The sequence below is a fragment of the Pseudophryne corroboree genome, unplaced genomic scaffold, assembly GCF_028390025.1.
Source record: "Pseudophryne corroboree isolate aPseCor3 unplaced genomic scaffold, aPseCor3.hap2 scaffold_121, whole genome shotgun sequence".
In the NCBI taxonomy this organism is placed as follows: domain Eukaryota; kingdom Metazoa; phylum Chordata; class Amphibia; order Anura; family Myobatrachidae; genus Pseudophryne; species Pseudophryne corroboree.
In genome coordinates, this window is record NW_026967835.1 from 335,314 (window position 1) to 358,535 (window position 23,222).

Here is a 23,222-nt window from a genome sequence, read left to right on the forward strand (position 1 = left end):
TTACAATCTCCCTCGCCACCTCTCTGGGTGTCACCAGTGATAGTGACACCTCTGCCATGCTTGTAGCAGCTGGTCCTAAGATCTACGCCTCAAGCCCTGAGTGTTTGCCCTTGTGACTTGTTGATCATCATAGCGAAGCAGATGCTTACAGAAAACTGCAGGGGCTTAGATTGAAAATAAAAAAATTGATGGGTATAAGGTAGAGAGGAGCGGGTTCGGTTCTCCGAGAACCGAATTCCCCACGAACTCCACGTTGTTTACACTGGTCCGAGGCAGGCTCGGTTGTTCCCGCCTGACTCGGAAAACCTGAACAAGGGAAAATGTCATCATCCCGCTGTCGGATTCTCGCGAGATTCGGATTCCATATAAAGAGCTGCTTGTTGCCGCCATTTTTACTCGTGCTTTGAAGAGAGAGCGGAATGGACGTGGCTATGTTCTCTCAGTGGAAATCTCAATATCAGTGCTCAGTATCAGTGGTTACTTATTGCTGCTCAGTAATACTAGTAGTGTGTCTCTCCTGCTCAGTGTCAGTTCTCCGTAGTATCCTCATCAGTGCTCAGTATAACTGCTCATTGTCTTGTGCTGCATTGTGGTGCTCAGCATACTACAGTACATTACTAATAGTCCAGTGCTGCATCTTGCTGCTCAGTGTCAGTTCTAGTATCCTCATCAGTGCTCACTATCACTGTTCATTGCATTTTGGTTTTCTGTATACTACAGTAACATAGTAATATAGTAACATATAGTAACATAGTTTTTGAGGTTGAATAGAGGCAAATTGCCCATCGTGTTCAACCTGTTTTAAGTTGTGATGATTCTACATACTTGCTGAATAATGTTTTATGACTAGTTAGCTACTATAACTCATGTTACCCCCGGATTAACCATGTTGATATTTTAAGTATTATAACCTTAGATAGTTTTTTCATTCAGAAATGTATCCATTCCTTTTTTAAATCCAATTACAGAGTCCGCCATTACCACCTTCCCTGGCAGGGAATTCCACATCCTGATTGCCCTAACAGTGAAGATCATAGTATCTCACCTGGCAGGTAAGTAGGAGTTGGGCTAGAGCTGTGGAGGATTGCTGCTCGGGCACCCCCTGTCAAGTGAAGGAGATCCAACTGAGGCAGCACAAGGGAACTCTCGAAAGAAGAACAAGGCTAGAGGAAGATCTGAGACAAAGAAATCTGACTTTTACCAGAGCTGACCAGAGGAAAGCACAAACACAGTCCCCCACTACCACAAATAATGCAGTCGAGTTTCCCACATTTGGGGAAATCACAGGGGTCAGCATACCCAGAATGCAATGAATGAACCTCACCCTGGGAGAACAATCTTCATGACCATGGTATCTCCTATGCAAAATAAGTATGATTTGGGATAGGGCTGGGGAGGGCCGCTGCTCAGGCACATCTCTGTCAAGTAAAGGAGATTCAACTGAGGCAGCACAAGGGAACTCTCATCTGGGGACAACAACTGCAGGGAGAACACATATTTTCAGATGAAAATCTTGGTCATGCTCTGGTTTCTCTTCAGAACGAACAAATCTTTCGCCTTTTACTAAAGATTTCCGTGGAGAGGAGCAAAACTGAGTTTTACCTCAATTTTTGCATGCCCCATCTTTTTGGATTTTCTTTTATCGGTTTAAAGATAGAATGAGTGTGCTTTAATGAAAGCTCATTTGCATAGAAATTACAGTAAATGTTTGTTTCTTTTCAAACAGAACTTTCTTGACCATGCTACTTGCTTGAAAGATCTGGGAGCACATGGAATACAGTACAAACCATGCTTATAGCAAGGAGAAGCCAGGTGAGAAATCTGCTTTCTTTCAAATTGGGCGCTCACTTTGATCTGAATGAGGACTGCTGGCATGGCACTCAGGCGACAGGTGGAATCTTGGTCATGCTCTGGTTTCTCTTCAGAATGAACAAATCTTTCGCCTTTTATTAAAGATTTCCGTGGAGAGGAGCAAAACTGAGTTTTATCTCAATTTTTGCATGCCCCATATTATTGGGGTTTCTTTTATCAGTTTAAAGACAGAACGAGTGTGCTTTCTTGTTGGCTTTAATGTAAGTTTATTTGTATAACAATGATAGTAAATGTCTGTTTCTTTTCAAACAGAACTTTCTTGACTATGCTATTTGCTTGAAAGATCTGGGAGCACATGGAAAAGAGTACAAACCATGCTTATAGCAAGGGGAAGCCTGGTGAGAAATCTGCTTTCTTTCTTTCAAATTGGGTGCTCACTTTGAGCTGAATGAGGACTGCTGGCATGGCACTCAGGCGACAGGTGGAATCTTGGTCATGCTCTGGTTTCTCTTCAGAACGAACAAATCTTTCGCCTTTTACTAAAGATTTCCGTGGAGAGGAGCAAAACTGAGTTTTATCTCAAATTTTGCATGCCCCATCTTATTGGGGTTTTATTTTATCTGTTTAAAGATAGAACGAGTGTGCTTTAATGTAAGCTCATTTGCATAGAAATGACAGTAAATGTTTGTTTCTTTTCAAACAGAACTTTCTTGACTATACTAATTGCTTGAAAGATCTGGGAACACATGGAAAAGAGTACAAACCATGTTTATAGCTAGGGGAAGCCTGGTGAGAAATCTGCTATCTTTCTTTCAAATTGGGTGCTCACTTTGAGCTCAATGAGAACTGCTGGCATGGCACTCAGGCGACAGGTGGAATCTTGGTCATGCTCTGGTTTCTCTTCAGAACTAACAAATATTTCGCCTTTTATTAAAGATTTCCGTGGAGAGGAGCAAAACTGAGTTTTATCTCAATTTTTGCATGCCCCATATTATTGGGGTTTCTTTTATCAGTTTAAAGACAGAACGAGTGTGCTTTCTTGTTAGCTTTAATGTAAGTTGCCATAGATGCAGTGAAACACATGTGTAGGGCACGGCGTGTCCGCGTGTATTTGACTCATGTGAAATGTTATAAAACAAAAATATATGATTATGATGTTAGCTGTTAGTCTCCACTAATAGGGAATAGAAGCTGAGCTATAAGAAAGGAATACACTAGATATGATGTCACTTAGCAATTACAATGTCTAAAGTGCATACAGATAGCTACTAATAACTCTTGATAAGAAAGTATATCAGTGTGGGTATATTTATATGATGGGATATTGGGACTAGTGAATATATATCACTCCTGCTGTCCAGATTGGCAATAACCAGACAATTATGATAAGAGTAGAGATGTCACATGGGCTGCTATAGATATTAATTTAATGCTGTATGTGTCATTTGTTACAAATGGATACATTTTCTATGAGTCAGCCTAGCAGCTGCATGTTCTAACAGAACACTATCCTCACACAGAATCTGCTAACCTTGAGATAACTAAATGACAGTGTGTAACAGTCTCTTTACTATAAGACTGTTACAAAGTAATATATATATTTGAAGTCAGTCTAGCAGCTGTGTGTTCCAGCAGTTTATAAGACAAAGAAAATCTCCTATTGTGGAATCTAGACACATGGGACTGCTGGCCTGTGTCATACTATTTCTATGTAATACCAGTAACATGTATATAACTGTTACATAATTGTTACAAATGGATAAATCTTTGAGTCAGCCTAGCAGCTGCATGTCCTAACAGGACACCATAAATCCTTTACAGTGTAACAAATTGATTGGTAACACTTAAAGGCTGGAGAGCAGTTATATGCCTTACTAGCATACTCAATATACCACATTATTACACCAGTTACCACGATTATTGACAGCGCATTTGATATATTATATTACCCTCACACTGAGTCTGTTTACCTTTAGATAACTAAGTGACCGAATATGTAACAGTTTCTCTATCATAAGACTGTTACAAAGTGAGATAGATATATTTGGAAGTCAGTCAAACAGCTGTGTGTTTCAGCGGTTTATAAGAAAATTCCTCATTGTGGAATCTGGACCACTAAGGGTTATTATATATATAGCACATGGAATTGCCACATCTCCCTATATGATAATTTCATTACACTGTAACATAATAAGAATTAACTCTTTAACAGTGTAAATAGAGAGTAATGAATCTCTGACACATGGAATATATTATTTCTTAGATGAATTGGATAAACCATTATGACAGACACTTTGCTTCTTAATAAGAATTGAGGTGGCTATACCTCTAAGGAAAGCATTATTGCCTACGCCTAGATCAGATTAAATAAGATCTGGCTGAATATATGAAGGAAGGTTGCTATTTATATGAGAATTGGAATTGCTATATTCCTTAAGGCAACCCCACCGATTGATATATGTTGTCAATTAAGTATATCTGAACGGCTATATCTGGACCAGATTTAATAAGATCTGGCTGATTATATGAAGGAGGGCTGCTATTTATATTGGAATTGCCATATTCCTTAAGGCAACCGCACCTGTTGGTATATCTCGCCAATTAACTATATCTAAACAGCTAAATTAAAGCTATTCATCATTTTTTTAGTTTGGATATTAATAAATATGATCTTTCCATGATCCATAGAGATTTCCCTATCAAGTGATTCCTTATCCGATATAGAAAGCTATCCCCCTGTGGTATTGAATTTAGGAATATAGTCTTAGGGGACACAGAGAAATAAGTGATCCCCATCTACCTAAGCACCCCACAAATTGGAGGTTAGCTTACCGGTTATACTCAATCACCCCCACAAATTCGCCAATGGGGATGGCTTCCCGGGAGGTAACCCCTATTGAGTGAAGGGAGTATATAGGATACGACCCAGTGGTACGTGACGACATAGATACTAACAGCTATTTAATAACATTACGCTAGAAAGTGATTATTAGCAACATATATATCTATATAAACAACCCCGCCAGGGTTGTGCCTTCAAAAATAATCACACACGGACACGCTTTTTAAACCTTTTTTTCACATCTCTTTATTCTTCTTATGCACATGTATGTTAGTTCTGTGATTTTAACATTTATGTTTCACTGCAGTTTGGGATAATAATATTAATATTTATCCAATTTTAATACATACTTAATAAAGGTTATATTTTATGATTCATTCATTCTGTCCAGTGCGTCAACAGTGCAGATTTCTTCTTGTTTTTTCTCCCAAATTCTATAACAATGACAGTAAATGTTGTTTCTTTTCAAACAGAACTTTCTTGACCATGCTACTTGCTTGAAAGATCTGGGAGCACATGGAAAACAGTACAAACCATGCAGTATCACAAGAGCCTTTATTTGATCTTTCATGAAGATAGAGCAGAATTGAGGACACGTCAACAATTTCTGCCGAAGGTGGTTCATCTTTCCACATGGTGCCTTTGGCCACTGACACCTTCGTTGAGTCAAAGTCTCTGGCTGTGGTCAGAACTTTGAAAATTTATGTCACCAGAACGGTTCAGATTAGGAAAACAGAGGCTCTGTTTGTCCTGTATGCTCCCAACAGGATTGGGTGTCCTGCTTCCATGTAGACCATTATGCGCTGGATCTGTGGTAAGATTCAGCATGCTCATTCCATGGCAGGATTGCCATTACTGAATTAGGTGAAGACCCATTCTACTAGAAAGGTGGGTTCATCCTGGGCAGCTGGTCGGGGAGTCTCGGCATTGCAACTTTGCCGAGCAGCTATTTAGTAAACACTTTTGCTAAGTTTTACAAGTTTGATACCTTGGCTGATGATAACCTCAAGTTGGGTCATTCGGTGCTGCAGAGTCGTACGCACTCTCCCACCCGTTCAAGAGCTTTGGTATAACCCCATGGTTCTTAATGTGACCCCAGCATCCTCTAGGTCGTATGAGAAAATAGGATTTTAATACCTACTGGTAAATCCTTTTCTCTTAGTCCGTAGAGGATGCTGGGCACCCGTCCCAGTCCATACTGTGTCTGCAGTTATTACTTGTGGTTATACACATGTTATGTTATGGTTCTGGTCAGCTTTTTGCTGCAATTGTTCATGCCGTTGGCTTGTGTTCTGTTGAATGCCACGTTCTGCGGCATGCTTAAGGTGTGAGCTGGTAAGATGCTCACCTTAGTTTAACAATAAATCCTTTCCTCGAAATGTCCGTCTCCCTGGGCACAGTTCCTATAACTGGAGTCTGGAGGAGGGGCATAGAGGGAGGAGCCAGTTCACACCCTTTGAAAGTCTTAAAGTGCCCATGTCTCTTGCGGATCCCGTCTATACCCCATGGTTCTTAATGTGACCCCAGCATCCTCTACGGACTAAGAGAAAAGGATGCCCTTGCGCACTATCCTGACTTCTCCTCCCGTCTGCTTACTTTGTGCCTTCCAATGCACAATGCGAACTACAGGTGGTGCTGCAGGGCCCACACCCTTTTACTTGCCTTACAGAACAGCTCTGGAGCTGTTACAGTGCCCAGCTGCTGCAAGAAATCAGCTTGAATGCTTCAGGGGATGGGGCATGGCCAACATGAGCCCCACACCAAAGGAGGGTGGGGGTGTTTAACGCGAACTAGGGGTCATCCAAGCACCGCAAAAGGCCGCCATGCCCTGCATGCCCCTTTTCTCTTTTCATATGCAGATGAGGGTTCCAGCCAACTTTGGCCCACATCTTGGATGACATCACCGTATGCAAATCCGTCTTCTGCAGACCTTCCCCCAGGAATGCTTGTACTAGTTGTTGCATATGGTTTGATATTTGATGGTGCTTCAATATTAGGCAGCCTTCCACCCTCCCATGTTCATCTGAACAGATGTGGTCTCCCTGCAGTTGGTGTCCCCAGACGAGAGTTCCCTTGTGCGTCCTCAGTTGAATCTCCTTAACTTGACGGGGGAGGGGCTGCCCGAGCAGCCACCCTCCCCAGCCCTATCCCAACTCATACTTATTTTGCATATGAGATCTCTTGATCATGAAGATTGTTCTCACAGGGTGAGGTTCATCCATTATATTTTAAAATAGGAAGGTACAAATTACATATTTGAATTGCATCTATGTGCTGGATTCAAATGTCCCCCCCCCCCCTTCCTTTCTCAATTGTGCCCGTCAGCAGCTATTCTAAGGTTGCTGCCAATGGGTGTGACACATTAATTTCTTCTGTGGGGTACACTGGACTCCACAAGGATTCACATTGGGGTGTAGAGTAGGATCTTGATCTGAGGCACCAACCGGCTCAAAGCTTTTGACTGTTCCCAAGATGCTCAGCGCATCCTCCTCTATAACCCCGCTTCCATGAACAGGGAGCTCAGTTTGTAGTTGGTGCCTTCAGTAGCAGGCCACTTAACAGGGGCCTGCCTCAGGCAGCCTATTCTTAGCTATTAATTTTGACAAGAAAAGAAGAACTTGTTTTATGAGAATCTACAAGGGCTGCAGCAGGCTAGGTCTAATAGACATCTTTACTGCAGCTTCATCACTCCCAGCGGCGCTGTATACTCCCGTGCCCTGGTTGCTGGGTCACTGCAGCGGAGGCTCCAGTTTCTTCCTAAGGTCAGTCACACACACACCGCCCTTCCGGATCACGAGGCCGCTGATGAAGGGGAGCGTGGCCGTAGGGGGTGGACCGTGTGCGCACTGGCGTGGACACTGATTACTGGGCAGCCGCTCCACTAGCCACCAGGTACAGTTAAGGAGCACAGGTCTGGGAGTTTTACTCCTATATTAACCCAATTTTGTACTGCCCGCAGCGCATTGTGATAGGTAATAGGGCCTGATTCAGGTTGGAATGCAATCACAATAAGCGATCCAACTGCAAAATTTGCTAACAGCATACGCATGTGCCTGCATTTTCTGCGGCACCCCGCAGAGAATGCGATCGCCTCTGCCTGTCAATCGGGGCGGGGGGGGGGGAGAGGGGGGTCAGCAACACTCCATTTCCAAGTCAGGGATGGAGCGGTGCGGGGGCAAGGCTTCAAAATGGGGTCTACAACGGAGGAGACACAGGGGGCGTGGTCACAGCGGCTGTATGACATCACATTCAGCCGCTGTGATCACAAAAATGGTGGCGGCTTCCTGCGCGCACATACAGTCTGCACCAGCAGGAGGCTACACCATTTTTTATGATCACGCTGAACTGCAGTGCGACTGCAATTACAGCATGGTCAAGAATGGAGGCGTCATGCTGGGTGGCCATGCCCTGTCACTGTGCAGGAGCCAGCACCGCACACACACTAGTCCCCGGGTGCAGCCCCCAACCCCCGGGACACCCGGAGCAACAAAATGTAGATTCAGGCCACCAGGCCACGCCCCTACCTATGAAACCATGCCTCCTTTTTACCATTGCACTGCTTATCTGCGCGCCCTGCATTACAATCTCCCTCGCCACCTCTCTGGGTGTCACCAGTGATAGTGACACCTCTGCCATGCTTGTAGCAGCTGGTCCTAGGATCTACGCCTCAAGCCCTGAGTGTTTGCCCTTGTGACTTGTTGATCATCATAGCGAAGCAGATGCTTACAGAAAACTGCAGGGGCTTAGATTGAAAATAAAAAAATTGATGGGTATAAGGTAGAGAGGAGCGGGTTCGGTTCTCCGAGAACCGAATTCCCGACGAACTCCACGTGGTTTACACTGGTCCGAGGCAGGCTCGGTTGTTCCCGCCTGACTCGGAAAACCTGAACAAGGGAAAATGTCATCATCCCGCTGTCGGATTCTCGCGAGATTCGGATTCCATATAAAGAGCTGCGCGTTGCCGCCATTTTTACTCGTGCATTGAAGAGAGAGCGGAGAGGACGTGGCTATGTTCTCTCAGTGGAAATCTCAATATCAGTGCTCAGTATCAGTGGTTACTTATTGCTGCTCAGTAATACTAGTAGTGTGTCTCTCCTGCTCAGTGTCAGTTCTCAGTAGTATCCTCATCAGTGCTCAGTATCACTGCTCATTGTCTTGTGCTGCATTGTGGTGCTCAGCATACTACAGTACATTACTAATAGTCCAGTGCTGCATCTTGCTGCTCAGTGTCAGTTCTAGTATCCTCATCAGTGCTCACTATCACTGCTCATTACATTGTGGTGTTCTGTATACTACAGTAACATAGTAATATAGTAACATATAGTAACATAGTTTTTGAGGTTGAATAGAGGCAAATTGCCCATCGTGTTCAACCTGTTTTAAGTTGTGATGATTCTACATACTTGCTGAATAATGTTTTATGACTAGTTAGCTACTATAACTCATGTTACCCCCGGATTAACCATGTTGATATTTTAAGTATTATAACCTTGGATAGCTTTTTCATTCAGAAATGTATCCATTCCTTTTTTAAATCCAATTACAGAGTCCGCCATTACCACCTTCCCTGGCAGGGAATTCCACATCCTGATTGCCCTAACAGTGAAGATCATAGTATCTCACCTGGCAGGTAAGTAGGAGTTGGGCTAGAGCTGTGGAGGATTGCTGCTCGGGCACCCCCTGTCAAGTGAAGGAGATCCAACTGAGGCAGCACAAGGGAACTCTCGAAAGAAGAACAAGGCTAGAGGAAGATCTGAGACAAAGAAATCTGACTTTTACCAGAGCTGACCAGAGGAAAGCACAAACGCAGTCCCCCACTACCACAAATAATGCAGTCGAGTTTCCCACATTTGGGGAAATCACAGGGGTCAGCATACCCAGAGTGCAATGAATGAACCTCACCATGGGAGAACAATCTTCATGACCATGGTATCTCCTATGCAAAATAAGTATGATTTGGGATAGGGCTGGGGAGGGCCGCTGCTCAGGCACATCTCTGTCAAGTAAAGGAGATTCAACTGAGGCAACACAAGGGAACTCTCATCTGGGGACAACAACTGCAGGGAGAACACATATTTTCAGATGAACATGGTAGGGCAGAAGGCTGCCTAATACTGAAGCACCCCCAAACAACAAATCAAATGCAACTACTAGTGCAAGCATTCCTGGGGGAAGGCCTGCAGCAGATGGATTTGCATATGGTGATGTCATCCAAGCAGTGGGTCAAAGTTGGCTTCAACCCTCGTCTGCATATGAAAATAAAAAAGGGGTGTGCAGGGCATGGCGGCCTTTTGCGGCGCTTGGATGACCCCTAGTTCGCATTAAACACCTCCACCTTCCTTCGGTGTGGGGCTCATGTTGGCTATGCCCCAGCCCCTGAAGCATTCAAGCTGATTTCTTGCAGCAGCTGGGCACTGTAACAGCTCCAGAGCTGCTCTGTAAAGCAAGTAAAAGGGTGTGGGCCCTGCAGCACTACCTGTAGTTTGCATTGTGCGTTGGAAGGCACAAAGTAAGCAGACGGGAGAAGTCAGGATAGTGCACAAGGGCATAGAAGGGAGCGGCTCAAGAAAAGAGAAGTGGAAACAGACAGCAAACTAGGCTGGAGAGAGACCTGAGACAAAGAGATCTGAATTATATGAGAGCCGACCAGAGGAAACACAAATTATGTAATCAAGTGTCCCACATTTGGGGAAATCGTAGGAGCAGCACACCCAGAGTGCATTGGGTGAGCCTTGCCCTGGGAGAAGCACCTTCCTGATCATAGTATCTCACCTGGCAGGTAAGTAGGAGTTGGGCTAGAGCTGGGGAGGGTCGCTGTTCGGGCACCCCCCTGTCAAGTGAAGGAGATCCAACTGAGGCAGCACAAGGAAACTCTCGAAAAAAGAACAAGGCTAGAGGAAGATCTGAGACAAAGAAATCTGACTTTTACCAGAGCTGACCAGAGGAAAGCACAAACACAGTCCCCCACTACCACAAATAATGCAGTCGAGTTTCCCACATTTGGGGAAATCACAGGGGTCAGCATACCCAGAATGCAATGAATGAACTTCACCCTGGGAGAACAATCTTCATGACAATTGTATCTCCTATGCAAAATAAGTATGATTTGGGATAGGGCTGGGGAGGGCCGCTGCTCAGGCACATCTCTGTCAAGTAAAGGAGATTCAACTGAGGCAGCACAAGGGAACTCTCATCTGGGGACAACAACTGCAGGGAGAACACATATTTTCAGATGAACATGGGAGAGCAGAAGGCTGCCTAATACTGAAGCACCCCCAAACAACAAACCAAATGCAACAACTAGTACAAGCATTCCTGGGAAAAGGTCTGCAGAAGACGGATTTGCATACGGTGATGTCATCCAAGCAGTGGGCCAAAGTTGGCTGGAACCCTCATCTGCATATGAAAAGAGAAAAGGGGTATGCAGGGCATGGCGGCCTTTTGCGGCGCTTGGATGACCCTTAGTTAGCATTAAACACCTCCACCCTCCGTCGGTGTGGGGCTCATGTTGGCTATGCCCCAGCCCCTGAAGCATTCAAGCTGCTTTCTTGCAGCAGCTGGGCACTGTAACAGCTCCAGAGCTGCTCTGTAAGGCAAGTAAAAGGGTGTTGGCCCTGCAGCACTACCTGTAGTTTGCATTGTGCGTTGGAAGGCACAAAGTAAGCAGACAGGTGAAGTCAGGAGAGTGCACAAGGGCATAGAAGGCAGCGGCTCAAGAAAAGAGAAGTGGAAACAGACAGCAAACTAGGCTGGAGAGAGACCTGAGACAAAGAGATCTGAATTATACGAGAGACGACCAGGGGAAACACAAATTATGCAGTCAAGTTTCCCACATTTGGGGAAATCACAGGAGCAGCACACCCAGAGTGCAATGGGTGAGCCTTGCCCTGGGAGAAGCACCTTCATGATCATAGTATCTCACCTGGCAGGTATGTAGGAGTTGGGCTAGAGCTGGGGAGGGTCGCTGCTCGGGTACCCCCCTGTCAAGTGAAGGAGATCAAACTGAGGCAGCACAATGGAACTCTCGAAAGAAGAACAAGGCTAGAGGAAGATCTGAGACAAAGAAATCTGACTTTTACCAGAGCTGACCAGAGGAAAACACAAACACAGTCCCCCACTACCACAAATAATGCAGTTGAGTTTCCCACATTTGGGGAAATCACAGGGGTCAGCATACCCAGAATGCAATGAATGAACCTCACCCTGGGAGAACAATCTTTATGACCATGGTATCTCCTATGCAAAATAAGTATGATTTGGGATAGGGCTGGGGAGGGCCGCTGCTCAGGCACATCTCTGTCAAGTAAAGGAGATTCAACTGAGGCAGCACAAGGGAACTCTCATCTGGGGACAACAACTGCAGGGAGAACACATATTTTCAGATGAACATGGGAGGGCAGAAGGCTGCCTAATACTGAAGCACCCCCAAACAACAAACCAAATGCAACAACTAGTGCAAGCATTCCTGGGGGAAGGCCTGCTGCAGATAGATTTGCATATGGTGATGTCATCCAAGCAGTGGGTCAAAGTTGGCTTCAACCCTCGTCTGCATATGAAAAGAGAAAAGGGGCGTGCAGGGCATGGTGGCCTTTTGCAGCACTTGGCTGACCCCTAGTTTGCATTAAACACCTCCACCCTCCTTCGGTGTGGGGCTCATGTTGGCTATGCCCCAGCCCCTGAAGCATTCAAGCTGATTTCTTGCAGCAGCTGGGCACTGTAACAGCTCCAGAGCTGCTCTGTAAGGCAAGTAAAAGGGTGTGGGCCCTGCAGCACTACCTGTAGTTCGCATTGTGCGTTGGAAGGCACAAAGTAAGCAGAAAGGAGGAGAAGTCAGGATAGTGCGCAAGGGCATAGAAGGGAGCGGCTCAAGAAAAGAGAAGTGGAAACAGACAGCAAACTAGGCAGGAGAGAGACCTGAGACAAAGAGATCTGAATTATACGAGACCTGACCAGGGGAAACACAAATTATGCAGTCAAGTTTCCCACATTTGGGGAAATCGCAGGGGCAGCACACCCAGAGTGCAATGGGTGAGCCTTGCCCTGGGAGAAGCACCTTCATGATCATAGTATCTCACCTGGCAGGTAAGTAGGAGTTGGGCTAGAGCTGGGGAGGGTCGCTGCTCGGGCACCCCCCTGTCAAGTGAAGGAGATCCAACTGAGGCAGCACAAGGAAACTCTCGAAAGAAGAACAAGGCTAGAGGAAGATCTGAAACAAAGAAATCTGACTTTTACCAGAGATCAGAGGAAAACACAAACACAGTCCCCCACTACCAACAAATAAAGCAGTCACGTTTCCCACATTTGGGGAAATCACAGGGGTCAGCATACCCAGAATGCAATGAATGAACCTCACCCTGGGAGAGTAATCTTCATGACCATGGTATCTCCTATGCAAAATAAGTATGATTTGGGATAGGGCTGGGGAGGGCCGCTGCTCATGCACATCTCTGTCAAGTAAAGGAGATTCAACTGAGGCAGCACAAGGGAACTCTCATCTGGGGACAACAACTGCAGGGAGAACACATATTTTCAGATGAACAAGGGAGGGCAGAAGGCTGCCTAATACTGAAGCACCCCCAAACAACAAACCAAATGCAACAACTAGTGCAAGCATTCCTGGGGGAAGTTCTGCAGAAGACGGATTTGCATACGGTGATGTCATCCAAGCAGTGGGTCAAAGTTGGCTTCAACCCTCATCTGCATATGAAAAGAGAAAAGGGGCGTGCAGGGCATGGCGGCCTTTTGCGGTGCTTGGATGACCCCTAGTTCGCATTAAACACCCCACCCTCCTTTGGTGTGGGGCTCATGTTGGCCATGCCCCATCCCCTGAAGCATTCAAGCTGATTTATTGCAGCAGCTGGGCACTGTAACAGCTCCAGAGCAGCTCTGAACGGCAAGTAAAAGGGTGTGGGCCCTGCAGCACTACCTGTAGTTTGCATTGTGCATTGGAAGGCACAAAGTAAGCAGACGGGAGAAGTCAGGATAGTGCGCAAGGGCATAGAAGGGAGCGGCTCAAGAAAAGAGAAGTTGAAACAGACAGCAAACTAGGCTGGAGAGAGACCTGAGACAAAGAGATCTGAATTATACGAGAGCCGACCAGGGGAAACACAAATTATGCAGTCAAGTTTCCCACATTTGGGGAAATCGCAGGAGCAGCACACCCAGAGTGCAATGGGTGAGCCTTGCCCTGGGAGAAGCACCTACATGATCATAGTATCTCACCTGCCAGGTAAGTAGAAGTTGGGCTAGAGCTGGGGAGGGTCGCTGCTCGGGTACCCCCCTGTCAAGTGAAGGAGATCCAACTGAGGCAGCACAAGGGAACTCTCGAAAGAAGAACAAGGCTAAAGGAAGATCTGAGACAAAGAAATCTGACTTTTACCAGAGCTGACCAGAGGAAAGCACAAACACAGTCCCCCACTACCACAAATAAAGCAGTCGAGTTTCCCACATTTGGGGAAATCACAGGGGTCAGCATACCCAGAATGCAATGAATGAACCTCACCGTGGGAGAACAATCTTCATGACCATGGTATCTCCTATGCAAAATAAGTATGATTTGGGATAGGGCTGGGGAGGGCCGCTGCTCAGGCACATCTCTGTCAAGTAAAGGAGATTCAACTGAGGCAGCACAAGGGAACTCTCATCTGGGGACAACAACTGCAGGGAGAACACATATTTTCAGATGAACATGGGAGGGCAGAAGGCTGCCTAATACTGAAGCACCCCCAAACAACAAACCAAATGCATCAACTAGTGCAAGCATTCCTGGGGGAAGGCCTGCAGCAGATGGATTTGCATACGGTGATGTCATCCAAGCAGTGGGTCAAAGTTGGCTTCAACCCTCGTCTGCATATGAAAAGAGAAAAGGGGCGTGCAGGGCATGGCGGCCTTTTGCGGCGCTTGGATGACCCCTAGTTCGCATTAAACACCTCCACCCTCCTTCGGTGTGGGGCTCATGTTGGCTATGCCCCAGCCCCTGAAGCATTCAAGCTGATTTCTTGCAGCAGCTGGGCACTGTAACAGCTCCAGAGCTGCTCTGTACGGCAAGTAAAAGGGTGTGGGCCCTGCAGCACTACCTGTAGTTTGCATTGTGCATTGGAAGGCACAAAGTAAGCAGACAGGAGGAGAAGTCAGGATAGTGCACAAGGGTATAAAAGGGAGGGGCTCATGAAAAAAGAAGTGGAAACAGACAGCAAACTAGGCTGGAGAGAGACCTGAGACAAAGAGATCTGAATTATACGAGAGCCGACCAGGGGAAACACAAATTATGCAGTCAAGCTTCCCACATTTGGGGAAATCAGAGTGCAATGGGTGAGCCTTGCCCTGGGAGAAGCACCTTCATGATCATAGTATCTCACCTGGCAGGTAAGTAGGAGTTGGGCTAGAGCTGGGGAGGGTCGCTGCTCGGGCACCCCCCTGTCAAGTGAAAGAGATCCAACTGAGGCAGCACAAGGAAACTCTCGAAAGAAGAACAAGGCTTGAGGAAGATCTGAGACAAATAAATCTGACTTTTACCAGAGCTGACCAGAGGAAAGCACAAACACAGTCCCCCACTACCACAAATAATGCAGTCGAGTTTCCCACATTTGGGGAAATCACAGGGGTCAGCATACCCAGAATGCAATGAATGAACCTCACCCTGGGAGAACAATCTTCATGACCATGGTATCTCCTATGCAAAATAAGTATGATTTGGGATAGGGCTGGGGAGGGCCGCTGCTCAGGCACATCTCTGTCAAGTAAAGGAGATTCAACTGAGGCAGCACAAGGGAACTCTCATCTGGGGACAACAACTGCAGGGAGAACACATATTTTCAGATGAACATGGGAGGGCAGAAGGCTGCCTAATACTGAAGCACCCCCAAACAACAAACCAAATGCAACAACTAGTGCAAGCATTCCTGGGGGAAGGCCTGCAGCAGATGGATTTGCATACGGTGATGTCATCCAAGCAGTGGGTCAAAGTTGGCTTCAACCCTCGTCTGCATATGAAAAGAGAAAAGGGGCGTGCAGGGCATGGCGGCCTTTTGCGGTGCTTGGATGACCCCTAGTTCACATTAAACACCTCCACCCTCCTTCGGTGTGGGGCTCATGTTGGCTGTGCCCCAGCCCCTGAAGCATTCAAGCTGATTTCTTGCAGTAGCTGGGCACTGTAACAGCTCCAGAGCTGCTCTGTACGGCAAGTAAAAGGGTGTGGGCCCTACAGCACTACCTGTAGTTTGCATTGTGCATTGGAAGGCACAAAGTAAGCAGACAGGAGGAGAAGTCAGGATAGTGCACAAGGGTATAAAAGGGAGGGGCTCATGAAAAAAGAAGTGGAAACAGACAGCAAACTAGGCTGGAGAGAGACCTGAGACAAAGAGATCTGAATTATACGAGAGCCGACCAGGGGAAACACAAATTATGCAGTCAAGCTTCCCACATTTGGGGAAATCGCAGGGGCACCACACCCAGAGTGCAATGGGTGAGCCTTGCCCTGGGAGAAGATCCTTCATGATCATAGTATCTCACCTGGCAAGTAAGTAGGAGTTGGGCTAGAGCTGGGGAGGGTCGCTGCTCGGGCACCCCCCTGTCAAGTTAAAGAGATCCAACTGAGGCAGCACAAGGGAACTCTCGAAAGAAGAACAAGGCTAGAGGAAGATCTGAGACAAAGAAATCTGACTTTTACCAGAGCTGTCCAGAGGAAAGCACAAACACAGTCCCCCACTACCACAAATAATGCAGTCGAGTTTCCCACATTTGGGGAAATCACAGGGGTCAGCATACCCAGAATGCAATGAATGAACCTCACCCTGGGAGAACAATCTTCATGACCATGGTATCGCCTATGCAAAATAAGTATGATTTGGGATAGGGTTGGGGAGGGCCGCTGCTCAGGCACATCTCTGTCAAGTAAAGGAGATTCAACTGAGGCAGCACAAGGGAACTCTCATCTGGGGACAACAACTGCAGGGAGAACACATATTTTCAGATAAACATGGGAGGGCAGAAGGCTGCCTAATACTGAAGCACCCCCAAACAACAAACCAAATGCAACAACTAGTACAAGCATTCCTGGGGGAAGGCCTGCAGCAGATGGATTTGCATATAGTGATGTCATCCAAGCAGTGGGTCAAAGTTGGCTTCAACCCTCGTCTGCATATGAAAAGAGAAAAGGGGCGTGCAGGGCATGGCGGCCTTTTGCGGCGCTTGGATGACCCCTAGTTCGCATTAAACACCTCCACCCTCCTTCGGTGTGGGGCTCATGTTGGCTATGCCCCAGCCCCTGAAGCATTCAAGCTGATTTCTTGCAGCAGCTGGGCACTGTAACAGCTCCAGAGCTGCTCTGAACGGCAAGTAAAAGGGTGTGGGCCCTGCAGCACTACCTGTAGTTTGCATTGTGCATTGGAAGGCACAAAGTAAGCAGACGGGAGAAGTCAGGATAGTGCGCAAGGGCATAGAAGGGAGCGGCTCAAGAAAAGAGAAGTTGAAACAGACAGCAAACTAGGCTGGAGAGAGACCTGAGACAAAGAGATCTGAATTATACGAGAGCCGACCAGGGGAAACACAAATTATGCAGTCAAGTTTCCCACATTTGGGGAAATCGCAGGAGCAGCACACCCAGAGTGCAATGGGTGAGCCTTGCCCTGGGAGAAGCACCTACATGATCATAGTATCTCACCTGCCAGGTAAGTAGAAGTTGGGCTAGAGCTGGGGAGGGTCGCTGCTCGGGTACCCCCCTGTCAAGTGAAGGAGATTCAACTGAGGCAGCACAAGGGAACTCTCGAAAGAAGAACAAGGCTAGAGGAAGATCTGAGACAAATAAATCTGACTTTTACCAGAGCTGACCAGAGGAAAGCACAAACACAGTCCCCCACTACCACAAATAATGCAGTCGAGTTTCCCACATTTGGGGAAATCACAGGGGTCAGCATACCCAGAATGCAATGAATGAACCTCACCCTGGGAGAACAATCTTCATGACCATGGTATCTCCTATGCAAAATAAGTATGATTTGGGATAGGGCTGGGGAGGGCCGCTGCTCAGGCACATCTCTGTCAAGTAAAGGAGATTCAACTGAGGCAGCACAAGGGAACTCTCATCTGGGGACAACAACTGCAGGGAGAACACATATTTTCAGATGAACATGGGAGGGCAGAAGGCTGCCTAATAATGAAGCACCCCCAAACAACAAACCAAATGCAACAACTAGTGCAAGCATTCCTGGGGGAAGGCCTGCAGCAGATGGATTTGCATACGGTGATGTCATCCAAGCAGTGGGTCAAAGTTGGCTTCAACCCTCGTCTGCATATGAAAAGAGAAAAGGGGCGTGCAGGGCATAGCGGCCTTTTGCGGCGCTTGGATGACCCCTAGTTCGCATTAAACACCTCCACCCTCCTTCGGTGTGGGGCTCATGTTGGCTATGCCCCAGCCCCTGAAGCATTCAAGCTGATTTCTTGCAGCAGCTGGGCACTGTAACAGCTCCAGAGCTGCTCTGTACGGCAAGTAAAAGGGTGTGGGCCCTGCAGCACTACCTGTAGTTTGCATTGTGCATTGGAAGGCACAAAATAAGCAGACAAGAGGAGAAGTCAGGATAGTGCACAAGGGTATAAAAGGGAGGGGCTCATGAAAAAAGAAGTGGAAACAGACAGCAAACTAGGCTGGAGAGAGACCTGAGACAAAGAGATCTGAATTATACGAGAGCCGACCAGGGGAAACACAAATTATGCAGTCAAGCTTCCCACATTTGGGGAAATCGCAGGGGCACCACACCCAGAGTGCAATGGGTGAGCCTTGCCCTGGGAGAAGCACCTTCATGATCATAGTATCTCACCTGGCAGGTAAGTAGGAGTTGGGCTAGAGCTGGGGAGGGTCGCTACTCGGGCACCCCCCTGTCAAGTGAAAGAGATCCAACTTAGGCAGCACAAGGGAACTCTCGAAAGAAGAACAAGGCTAGAGGAAGATCTGAGACAAATAAATCTGACTTTTACCAGAGCTGACTAGAGGAAAGCACAAACACAGTCCCCCACTACCACAAATAATGCAGTCGAGTTTCCCACATTTGGGGAAATCACAGGGGTCAGCATACCCAGAATGCAATGAATGAACCTCACCCTGGGAGAACAATCTTCATGACCATGGTATCGCCTATGCAAAATAAGTATGATTTGGGATAGGGCTGGGGAGGGCCGCTGCTCAGGCACATCTCTGTCAAGTAAAGGAGATTCAGCTGAGGCAGCACAAGGGAACTCTCATCTGGGGACAACAACTGCAGGGAGAACACATATTTTCAGATAAAAATCTTGGTCATGCTCTGGTTTCTCTTCAGAACGAACAAATCTTTCGCCTCTTACTAAAGATTTCCGTGGAGAGGAGCAAAACCGAGTTTTATCTCAATTTTTGCATGCCCCATCTTTTTGGGGTTTCTTTTACCGGTTTAAAGATAGAATGAGTGTGCTTTAATGTAAGCTCATTTGCATAGAAATGACAGTAAATGTTTATTTATGTTCAAACAGAACTTTCTTGACCATGCTACTTGCTTTAAAGATCTGGGAGCACATGGAATACAGTACAAACCATGCTTATAGCAAGGAGAAGCCAGGTGAGAAATCTGCTTTCTTTCAAATTGGGCGCTCACTTTGATCTGAATGAGGACTGCTGGCACAGCACTCAGGCGACAGGTGGAATCTTGGTCATGCTCTGGTTTCTCTTCAGAATGAACAAATCTTTCGCCTTTTATTAAAGATTATCCGTGGAGAGGAGCAAAACTGAGTTTTATCTCAATTTTTGCATGCCCCATATTATTGGGGTTTCTTTTATCAGTTTAAAGACAGAACGAGTGTGCTTTCTTGTTAGCTTTAATGTAAGTTTATTTGCATAACAATGACAATAAATGTCTGTTTCTTTTCAAGCAGAACTTTCTTGACCATACTAATTGCTTGAAAGATCTGGGAGCACATGGAAAAGAGTACAAACCATGTTTATAGCAAGGGGAAGCCTGGTGAGTAATCTGCTTTCGTTCTTTCAAATTGGGTGCTCACTTTGAGCTGAATGAGGACTGCTGGCATGGCACTCAGGCGACAGGTGGAATCTTGGTCATGCTCTGGTTTCTCTTCAGAACGAACAAATCTTTCGCCTTTTACTAAAGATTTCCGTGGAGAGGAGCAAAACTGAGTTTTATCTCAATTTTTGCATGCCCCATATCATACCTCCCAACTGTCCCGATTTTCGCGGGACAGTCCCGTTTTTTGGGGACTGTCCCGCTGTCCCACCTGCGGGCCGCAGTGTCCCGCGGTGGGGAGGACAGTTGGGAGGCTCTGTCTGTCGCTGCCCTGCTTAGCAGAGCAGCGGTGAATAGTCGCTGTGCGCACAGCGTTTATTCACTGAAGTCAGAGGGAGAGGTGGCATGCCAGCGGCTCACAGAGCGCTGGGCATGCCCCCTCAGTGCCGAAAACGGGGGCGTGACTCGCGATCGCGGGTCCTCCCGCGAAGCCATGCCCCTTTTTACTTAGGCCACGCCCTTTTTGGGAGCGCGTGCGACTTCGCCGCGCGTGTGTCCCTCTTTGCGAGCCGACAAAGTTGGGAGGTATGCCCATATTATTGGGGTTTCTTTTATCAGTTTAAAGACAGAACGAGTGTGCTTTCTGGTTAGCTTTAATGTAAGTTTATTTGCATAACAATGACAGTAAATGTTTGTTTCTTTTCAAACAGAACTTTCTTGACCATGCTACTTGCTTGAAAGATCTGGGAGCACATGGAAAACAGTACAAACCATGCAGTATCACAAGAGCCTTTATTTGATCTTTCATGAAGATAGAGCAGAATTGAGGACACGTCAACAATTTCTGCCGAAGGTGGTTCATCTTTCCACATGGTGCCTTTGGCCACTGACACCTTCGTTGAGTCAAAGTCTCTGGCTGTGGTCAGAACTTTGAAAATTTATGTCACCAGAACGGTTCAGATTAGGAAAACAGAGGCTCTGTTTGTCCTGTATGCTCCCAACAGGATTGGGTGTCCTGCTTCCATGTAGACCATTATGCGCTGGATCTGTGGTAAGATTCAGCATGCTCATTCCATGGCAGGATTGCCGTTACTGAATTAGGTGAAGACCCATTCTACTAGAAAGGTGGGTTCATCCTGGGCAGCTGGTCGGGGAGTCTCGGCATTGCAACTTTGCCGAGCAGCTATTTAGTAAACACTTTTGCTAAGTTTTACAAGTTTGATACCTTGGCCGATGATAACTTCAAGTTGGGTCATTCGGTGCTGCAGAGTCGTACGCACTCTTCCACCCGTTCAAGAGCTTTGGTATAACCCCATGGTTCTTAATGTGACCCCAGCATCCTCTAGGTCGTATGAGAAAATAGGATTTTAATACCTACCGGTAAATCCTTTTCTCTTAGTCTGTAGAGGATGCTGGGCACCCGTCCCAGTCCATACTGTGTCTGCAGTTATTACTTGTGGTTATACACATGTTGTGTTATGGTTCTGGTCAGCTTTTTGCTGCAATTATTCATGCCGTTGGCTTGTGTTCTGTTGAATGCCACGTTCTGCGGCATGCTTAAGGTGTGAGCTGGTAAGATGCTCACCTTAGTTTAACAATAAATCCTTTCCTCGAAATGTCCGTCTCCATGGGCACAGTTCCTATAACTGGAGTCTGGAGGAGGGGCATAGAGGGAGGAGCCAGTTCACACCCTTTGATAGTCTTAAAGTGCCCATGTCTCTTGCGGATCCCGTCTATACCCCATGGTTCTTAATGTGACCCCAGCATCCTCTACGGACTAAGAGAAAAGGATGCCCTTGCGCACTATCCTGACTTCTCCTCCCGTCTGCTTACTTTGTGCCTTCCAACGCACAATGCAAACTACAGGTGGTGCTGCAGGGCCCACACCCTTTTACTTGCCTTACAGAACAGCTCTGGAGCTGTTACAGTGCCCAGCTGCTGCAAGAAATCAGCTTGAATGCTTCAGGGGATGGGGCATGGCCAACATGAGCCCCACACCAAAGGAGGGTGGGGGTGTTTAATGAGAACTAGGGGTCATCCAAGCACTGCAAAAGGCCGCCATGCCCTGCACGCCCCTTTTCTCTTTTCATATGCAGATGAGGGTTCCAGCCAACTTTGGCCCACTGCTTGAATAACATCACTGTATGCAAATCCGTCTGCTGCAGACCTTCCCCCAGGAAGGCTTGTACTAGATATTGCATATGGTTTGATATTTGATGGTGCTTCAGTATTAGGCAGCCTTCCGCCCTCCCATGTTCATCTGAAAAGATGTGGTCTCCCTGCAGTTGTTGTCCCCAGACGAGAGTTCCCTTGTGCTTCCTCAGTTGAATCTCCTTAACTTGACGGGGGAGGGGCTGCCCGAGCAGCCACCCTCCCCAGCCCTATCCCAACTCATACTTATTTTGCATATGAGATCTCTTGATCATGAAGATTGTTCTCACAGGGTGAGGTTCATCCATTATATTTTAAAATAGGAAGGTACAAATTACATATTTGAATTGCATTTATGTGCTGGATTCAAATGTCCCCCCCCCCCCCCTTCCTTTCTCAATTGTGCCCGTCAGCAGCTATTCTAAGGTTGCTGCCAATGGGTGTGACACATTAATTTCTTCTGTGGGGTACACTGGACTCCACAAGGATTCACATTGGGGTGTAGAGTAGGATCTTGATCTGAGGCACCAACCGGCTCAAAGCTTTTGACTGTTCCCAAGATGCTCAGTGCATTCTCCTCTATAACCCCGCTTCCATGAACAGGGAGCTCAGTTTGTAGTTGGTGCCTTCAGTAGCAGGCCACTTAACAGGGGCCTGCCTCAGGCAGCCTATTCTTAGCTATAAATTTTGACAAGAAAAGAAGAACTTGTTTTATGAGAATCTACAAGGGCTGCAGCAGGCTAGGTCTAATAGACATCTTTACTGCAGCTTCATCACTCCCAGCGGCGCTGTATACTCCCGTGCCCTGGTTGCTGGGTCACTGCAGCGGAGGCTCCGGTTTCATCCTAAGGTCAGTCACACACACACCACCCTTCCGGATCACGAGGCCGCTGATGAAGGGGAGCGTGGCCGTAGGGGGTGGACCGTGTGCGCACTGGCGTGGACACTGATTACTGGGCAGCCGCTCCACTAGCCACCAGGTACAGTTAAGGAGCACAGGTCTGGGGGTTTTTCTCCTATATTAACCCAATTTTGTACTGCCCGCAGCGCATTGTGATAGGTAATAGGGCCTGATTCAGGTTGGATTGCAATCACAATAAGCGATCCAACTGCAAAAATTGCTAAGAGCATACGCATGTGCCTGCATTTTCTGCGGCACCCCGCAGAGAATGCGATCGCCTCTGCCTGTCAATCGGGGCGGGGGGGGATAGGTGGGTCAGCAACACTCCATTTCCAAGTCAGGGATGGAGCGGTGCGGGGGCAAGGCTTCAAAATGGGGTCTGCAACGGAGTAGACACAGGGGGCGTGGTCACAGCGGCTGTATGACATCACATTCAGCCGCTGTGATCACAAAAATGGTGGCGGCTTCCTGCGCGCACATACAGTCTGCACCAGCAGGAGGCTACACCATTTTTTATGATCACGCTGAACTGCAG

At 47.0% G+C, this 23,222-nt stretch overlaps 24 non-coding genes across 24 annotated transcripts; 7 read left to right on the top strand and 17 right to left on the bottom strand.

The window, feature by feature from the left end:
• Positions 1-1,211: 1,211 nt before the first annotated feature.
• Positions 1,212-1,375, bottom strand: LOC134992272 (U1 spliceosomal RNA). Its single transcript, XR_010196455.1, has one exon. It is a non-coding gene; the product is annotated as a U1 spliceosomal RNA (small nuclear RNA).
• A 144-nt stretch (positions 1,376-1,519) lies between these two features.
• Positions 1,520-1,635, top strand: LOC134992029 (U5 spliceosomal RNA). The gene has a single exon (XR_010196224.1). It is a non-coding gene; the product is annotated as a U5 spliceosomal RNA (small nuclear RNA).
• Positions 1,636-1,905: 270 nt separating this feature from the next.
• Positions 1,906-2,021, top strand: LOC134992033 (U5 spliceosomal RNA). The gene has a single exon (XR_010196228.1). It is a non-coding gene; the product is annotated as a U5 spliceosomal RNA (small nuclear RNA).
• Positions 2,022-2,307: 286 nt separating this feature from the next.
• LOC134991999 (U5 spliceosomal RNA) lies at positions 2,308-2,423 on the top strand. Its single transcript, XR_010196197.1, has one exon. It is a non-coding gene; the product is annotated as a U5 spliceosomal RNA (small nuclear RNA).
• A 275-nt stretch (positions 2,424-2,698) lies between these two features.
• Positions 2,699-2,814, top strand: LOC134992048 (U5 spliceosomal RNA). Its single transcript, XR_010196242.1, has one exon. It is a non-coding gene; the product is annotated as a U5 spliceosomal RNA (small nuclear RNA).
• A 6,629-nt stretch (positions 2,815-9,443) lies between these two features.
• Positions 9,444-9,607, bottom strand: LOC134992520 (U1 spliceosomal RNA). Its single transcript, XR_010196678.1, has one exon. It is a non-coding gene; the product is annotated as a U1 spliceosomal RNA (small nuclear RNA).
• A 671-nt stretch (positions 9,608-10,278) lies between these two features.
• Positions 10,279-10,441, bottom strand: LOC134991948 (U1 spliceosomal RNA). The gene has a single exon (XR_010196155.1). It is a non-coding gene; the product is annotated as a U1 spliceosomal RNA (small nuclear RNA).
• A 152-nt stretch (positions 10,442-10,593) lies between these two features.
• Positions 10,594-10,757, bottom strand: LOC134992167 (U1 spliceosomal RNA). Its single transcript, XR_010196355.1, has one exon. It is a non-coding gene; the product is annotated as a U1 spliceosomal RNA (small nuclear RNA).
• Positions 10,758-11,428: 671 nt separating this feature from the next.
• On the bottom strand, positions 11,429-11,591 carry LOC134991882 (U1 spliceosomal RNA). Its single transcript, XR_010196103.1, has one exon. It is a non-coding gene; the product is annotated as a U1 spliceosomal RNA (small nuclear RNA).
• Positions 11,592-11,743: 152 nt separating this feature from the next.
• On the bottom strand, positions 11,744-11,907 carry LOC134992125 (U1 spliceosomal RNA). The gene has a single exon (XR_010196316.1). It is a non-coding gene; the product is annotated as a U1 spliceosomal RNA (small nuclear RNA).
• Positions 11,908-12,581: 674 nt separating this feature from the next.
• Positions 12,582-12,744, bottom strand: LOC134992407 (U1 spliceosomal RNA). Its single transcript, XR_010196580.1, has one exon. It is a non-coding gene; the product is annotated as a U1 spliceosomal RNA (small nuclear RNA).
• A 149-nt stretch (positions 12,745-12,893) lies between these two features.
• LOC134992516 (U1 spliceosomal RNA) lies at positions 12,894-13,058 on the bottom strand. Its single transcript, XR_010196674.1, has one exon. It is a non-coding gene; the product is annotated as a U1 spliceosomal RNA (small nuclear RNA).
• Positions 13,059-13,728: 670 nt separating this feature from the next.
• Positions 13,729-13,891, bottom strand: LOC134992343 (U1 spliceosomal RNA). Its single transcript, XR_010196519.1, has one exon. It is a non-coding gene; the product is annotated as a U1 spliceosomal RNA (small nuclear RNA).
• A 152-nt stretch (positions 13,892-14,043) lies between these two features.
• On the bottom strand, positions 14,044-14,207 carry LOC134992240 (U1 spliceosomal RNA). Its single transcript, XR_010196425.1, has one exon. It is a non-coding gene; the product is annotated as a U1 spliceosomal RNA (small nuclear RNA).
• Positions 14,208-15,179: 972 nt separating this feature from the next.
• Positions 15,180-15,343, bottom strand: LOC134992284 (U1 spliceosomal RNA). The gene has a single exon (XR_010196466.1). It is a non-coding gene; the product is annotated as a U1 spliceosomal RNA (small nuclear RNA).
• Positions 15,344-16,017: 674 nt separating this feature from the next.
• On the bottom strand, positions 16,018-16,180 carry LOC134991945 (U1 spliceosomal RNA). Its single transcript, XR_010196152.1, has one exon. It is a non-coding gene; the product is annotated as a U1 spliceosomal RNA (small nuclear RNA).
• A 152-nt stretch (positions 16,181-16,332) lies between these two features.
• Positions 16,333-16,496, bottom strand: LOC134992166 (U1 spliceosomal RNA). Its single transcript, XR_010196354.1, has one exon. It is a non-coding gene; the product is annotated as a U1 spliceosomal RNA (small nuclear RNA).
• Positions 16,497-17,167: 671 nt separating this feature from the next.
• LOC134992344 (U1 spliceosomal RNA) lies at positions 17,168-17,330 on the bottom strand. Its single transcript, XR_010196520.1, has one exon. It is a non-coding gene; the product is annotated as a U1 spliceosomal RNA (small nuclear RNA).
• Positions 17,331-17,482: 152 nt separating this feature from the next.
• Positions 17,483-17,646, bottom strand: LOC134992296 (U1 spliceosomal RNA). The gene has a single exon (XR_010196477.1). It is a non-coding gene; the product is annotated as a U1 spliceosomal RNA (small nuclear RNA).
• Positions 17,647-18,320: 674 nt separating this feature from the next.
• Positions 18,321-18,483, bottom strand: LOC134991884 (U1 spliceosomal RNA). Its single transcript, XR_010196105.1, has one exon. It is a non-coding gene; the product is annotated as a U1 spliceosomal RNA (small nuclear RNA).
• Positions 18,484-18,635: 152 nt separating this feature from the next.
• On the bottom strand, positions 18,636-18,799 carry LOC134992159 (U1 spliceosomal RNA). The gene has a single exon (XR_010196347.1). It is a non-coding gene; the product is annotated as a U1 spliceosomal RNA (small nuclear RNA).
• A 144-nt stretch (positions 18,800-18,943) lies between these two features.
• LOC134992018 (U5 spliceosomal RNA) lies at positions 18,944-19,059 on the top strand. Its single transcript, XR_010196215.1, has one exon. It is a non-coding gene; the product is annotated as a U5 spliceosomal RNA (small nuclear RNA).
• A 270-nt stretch (positions 19,060-19,329) lies between these two features.
• LOC134992076 (U5 spliceosomal RNA) lies at positions 19,330-19,446 on the top strand. The gene has a single exon (XR_010196270.1). It is a non-coding gene; the product is annotated as a U5 spliceosomal RNA (small nuclear RNA).
• Positions 19,447-19,732: 286 nt separating this feature from the next.
• Positions 19,733-19,845, top strand: LOC134992068 (U5 spliceosomal RNA). The gene has a single exon (XR_010196262.1). It is a non-coding gene; the product is annotated as a U5 spliceosomal RNA (small nuclear RNA).
• The last annotated feature ends 3,377 nt before the right edge of the window (positions 19,846-23,222 follow it).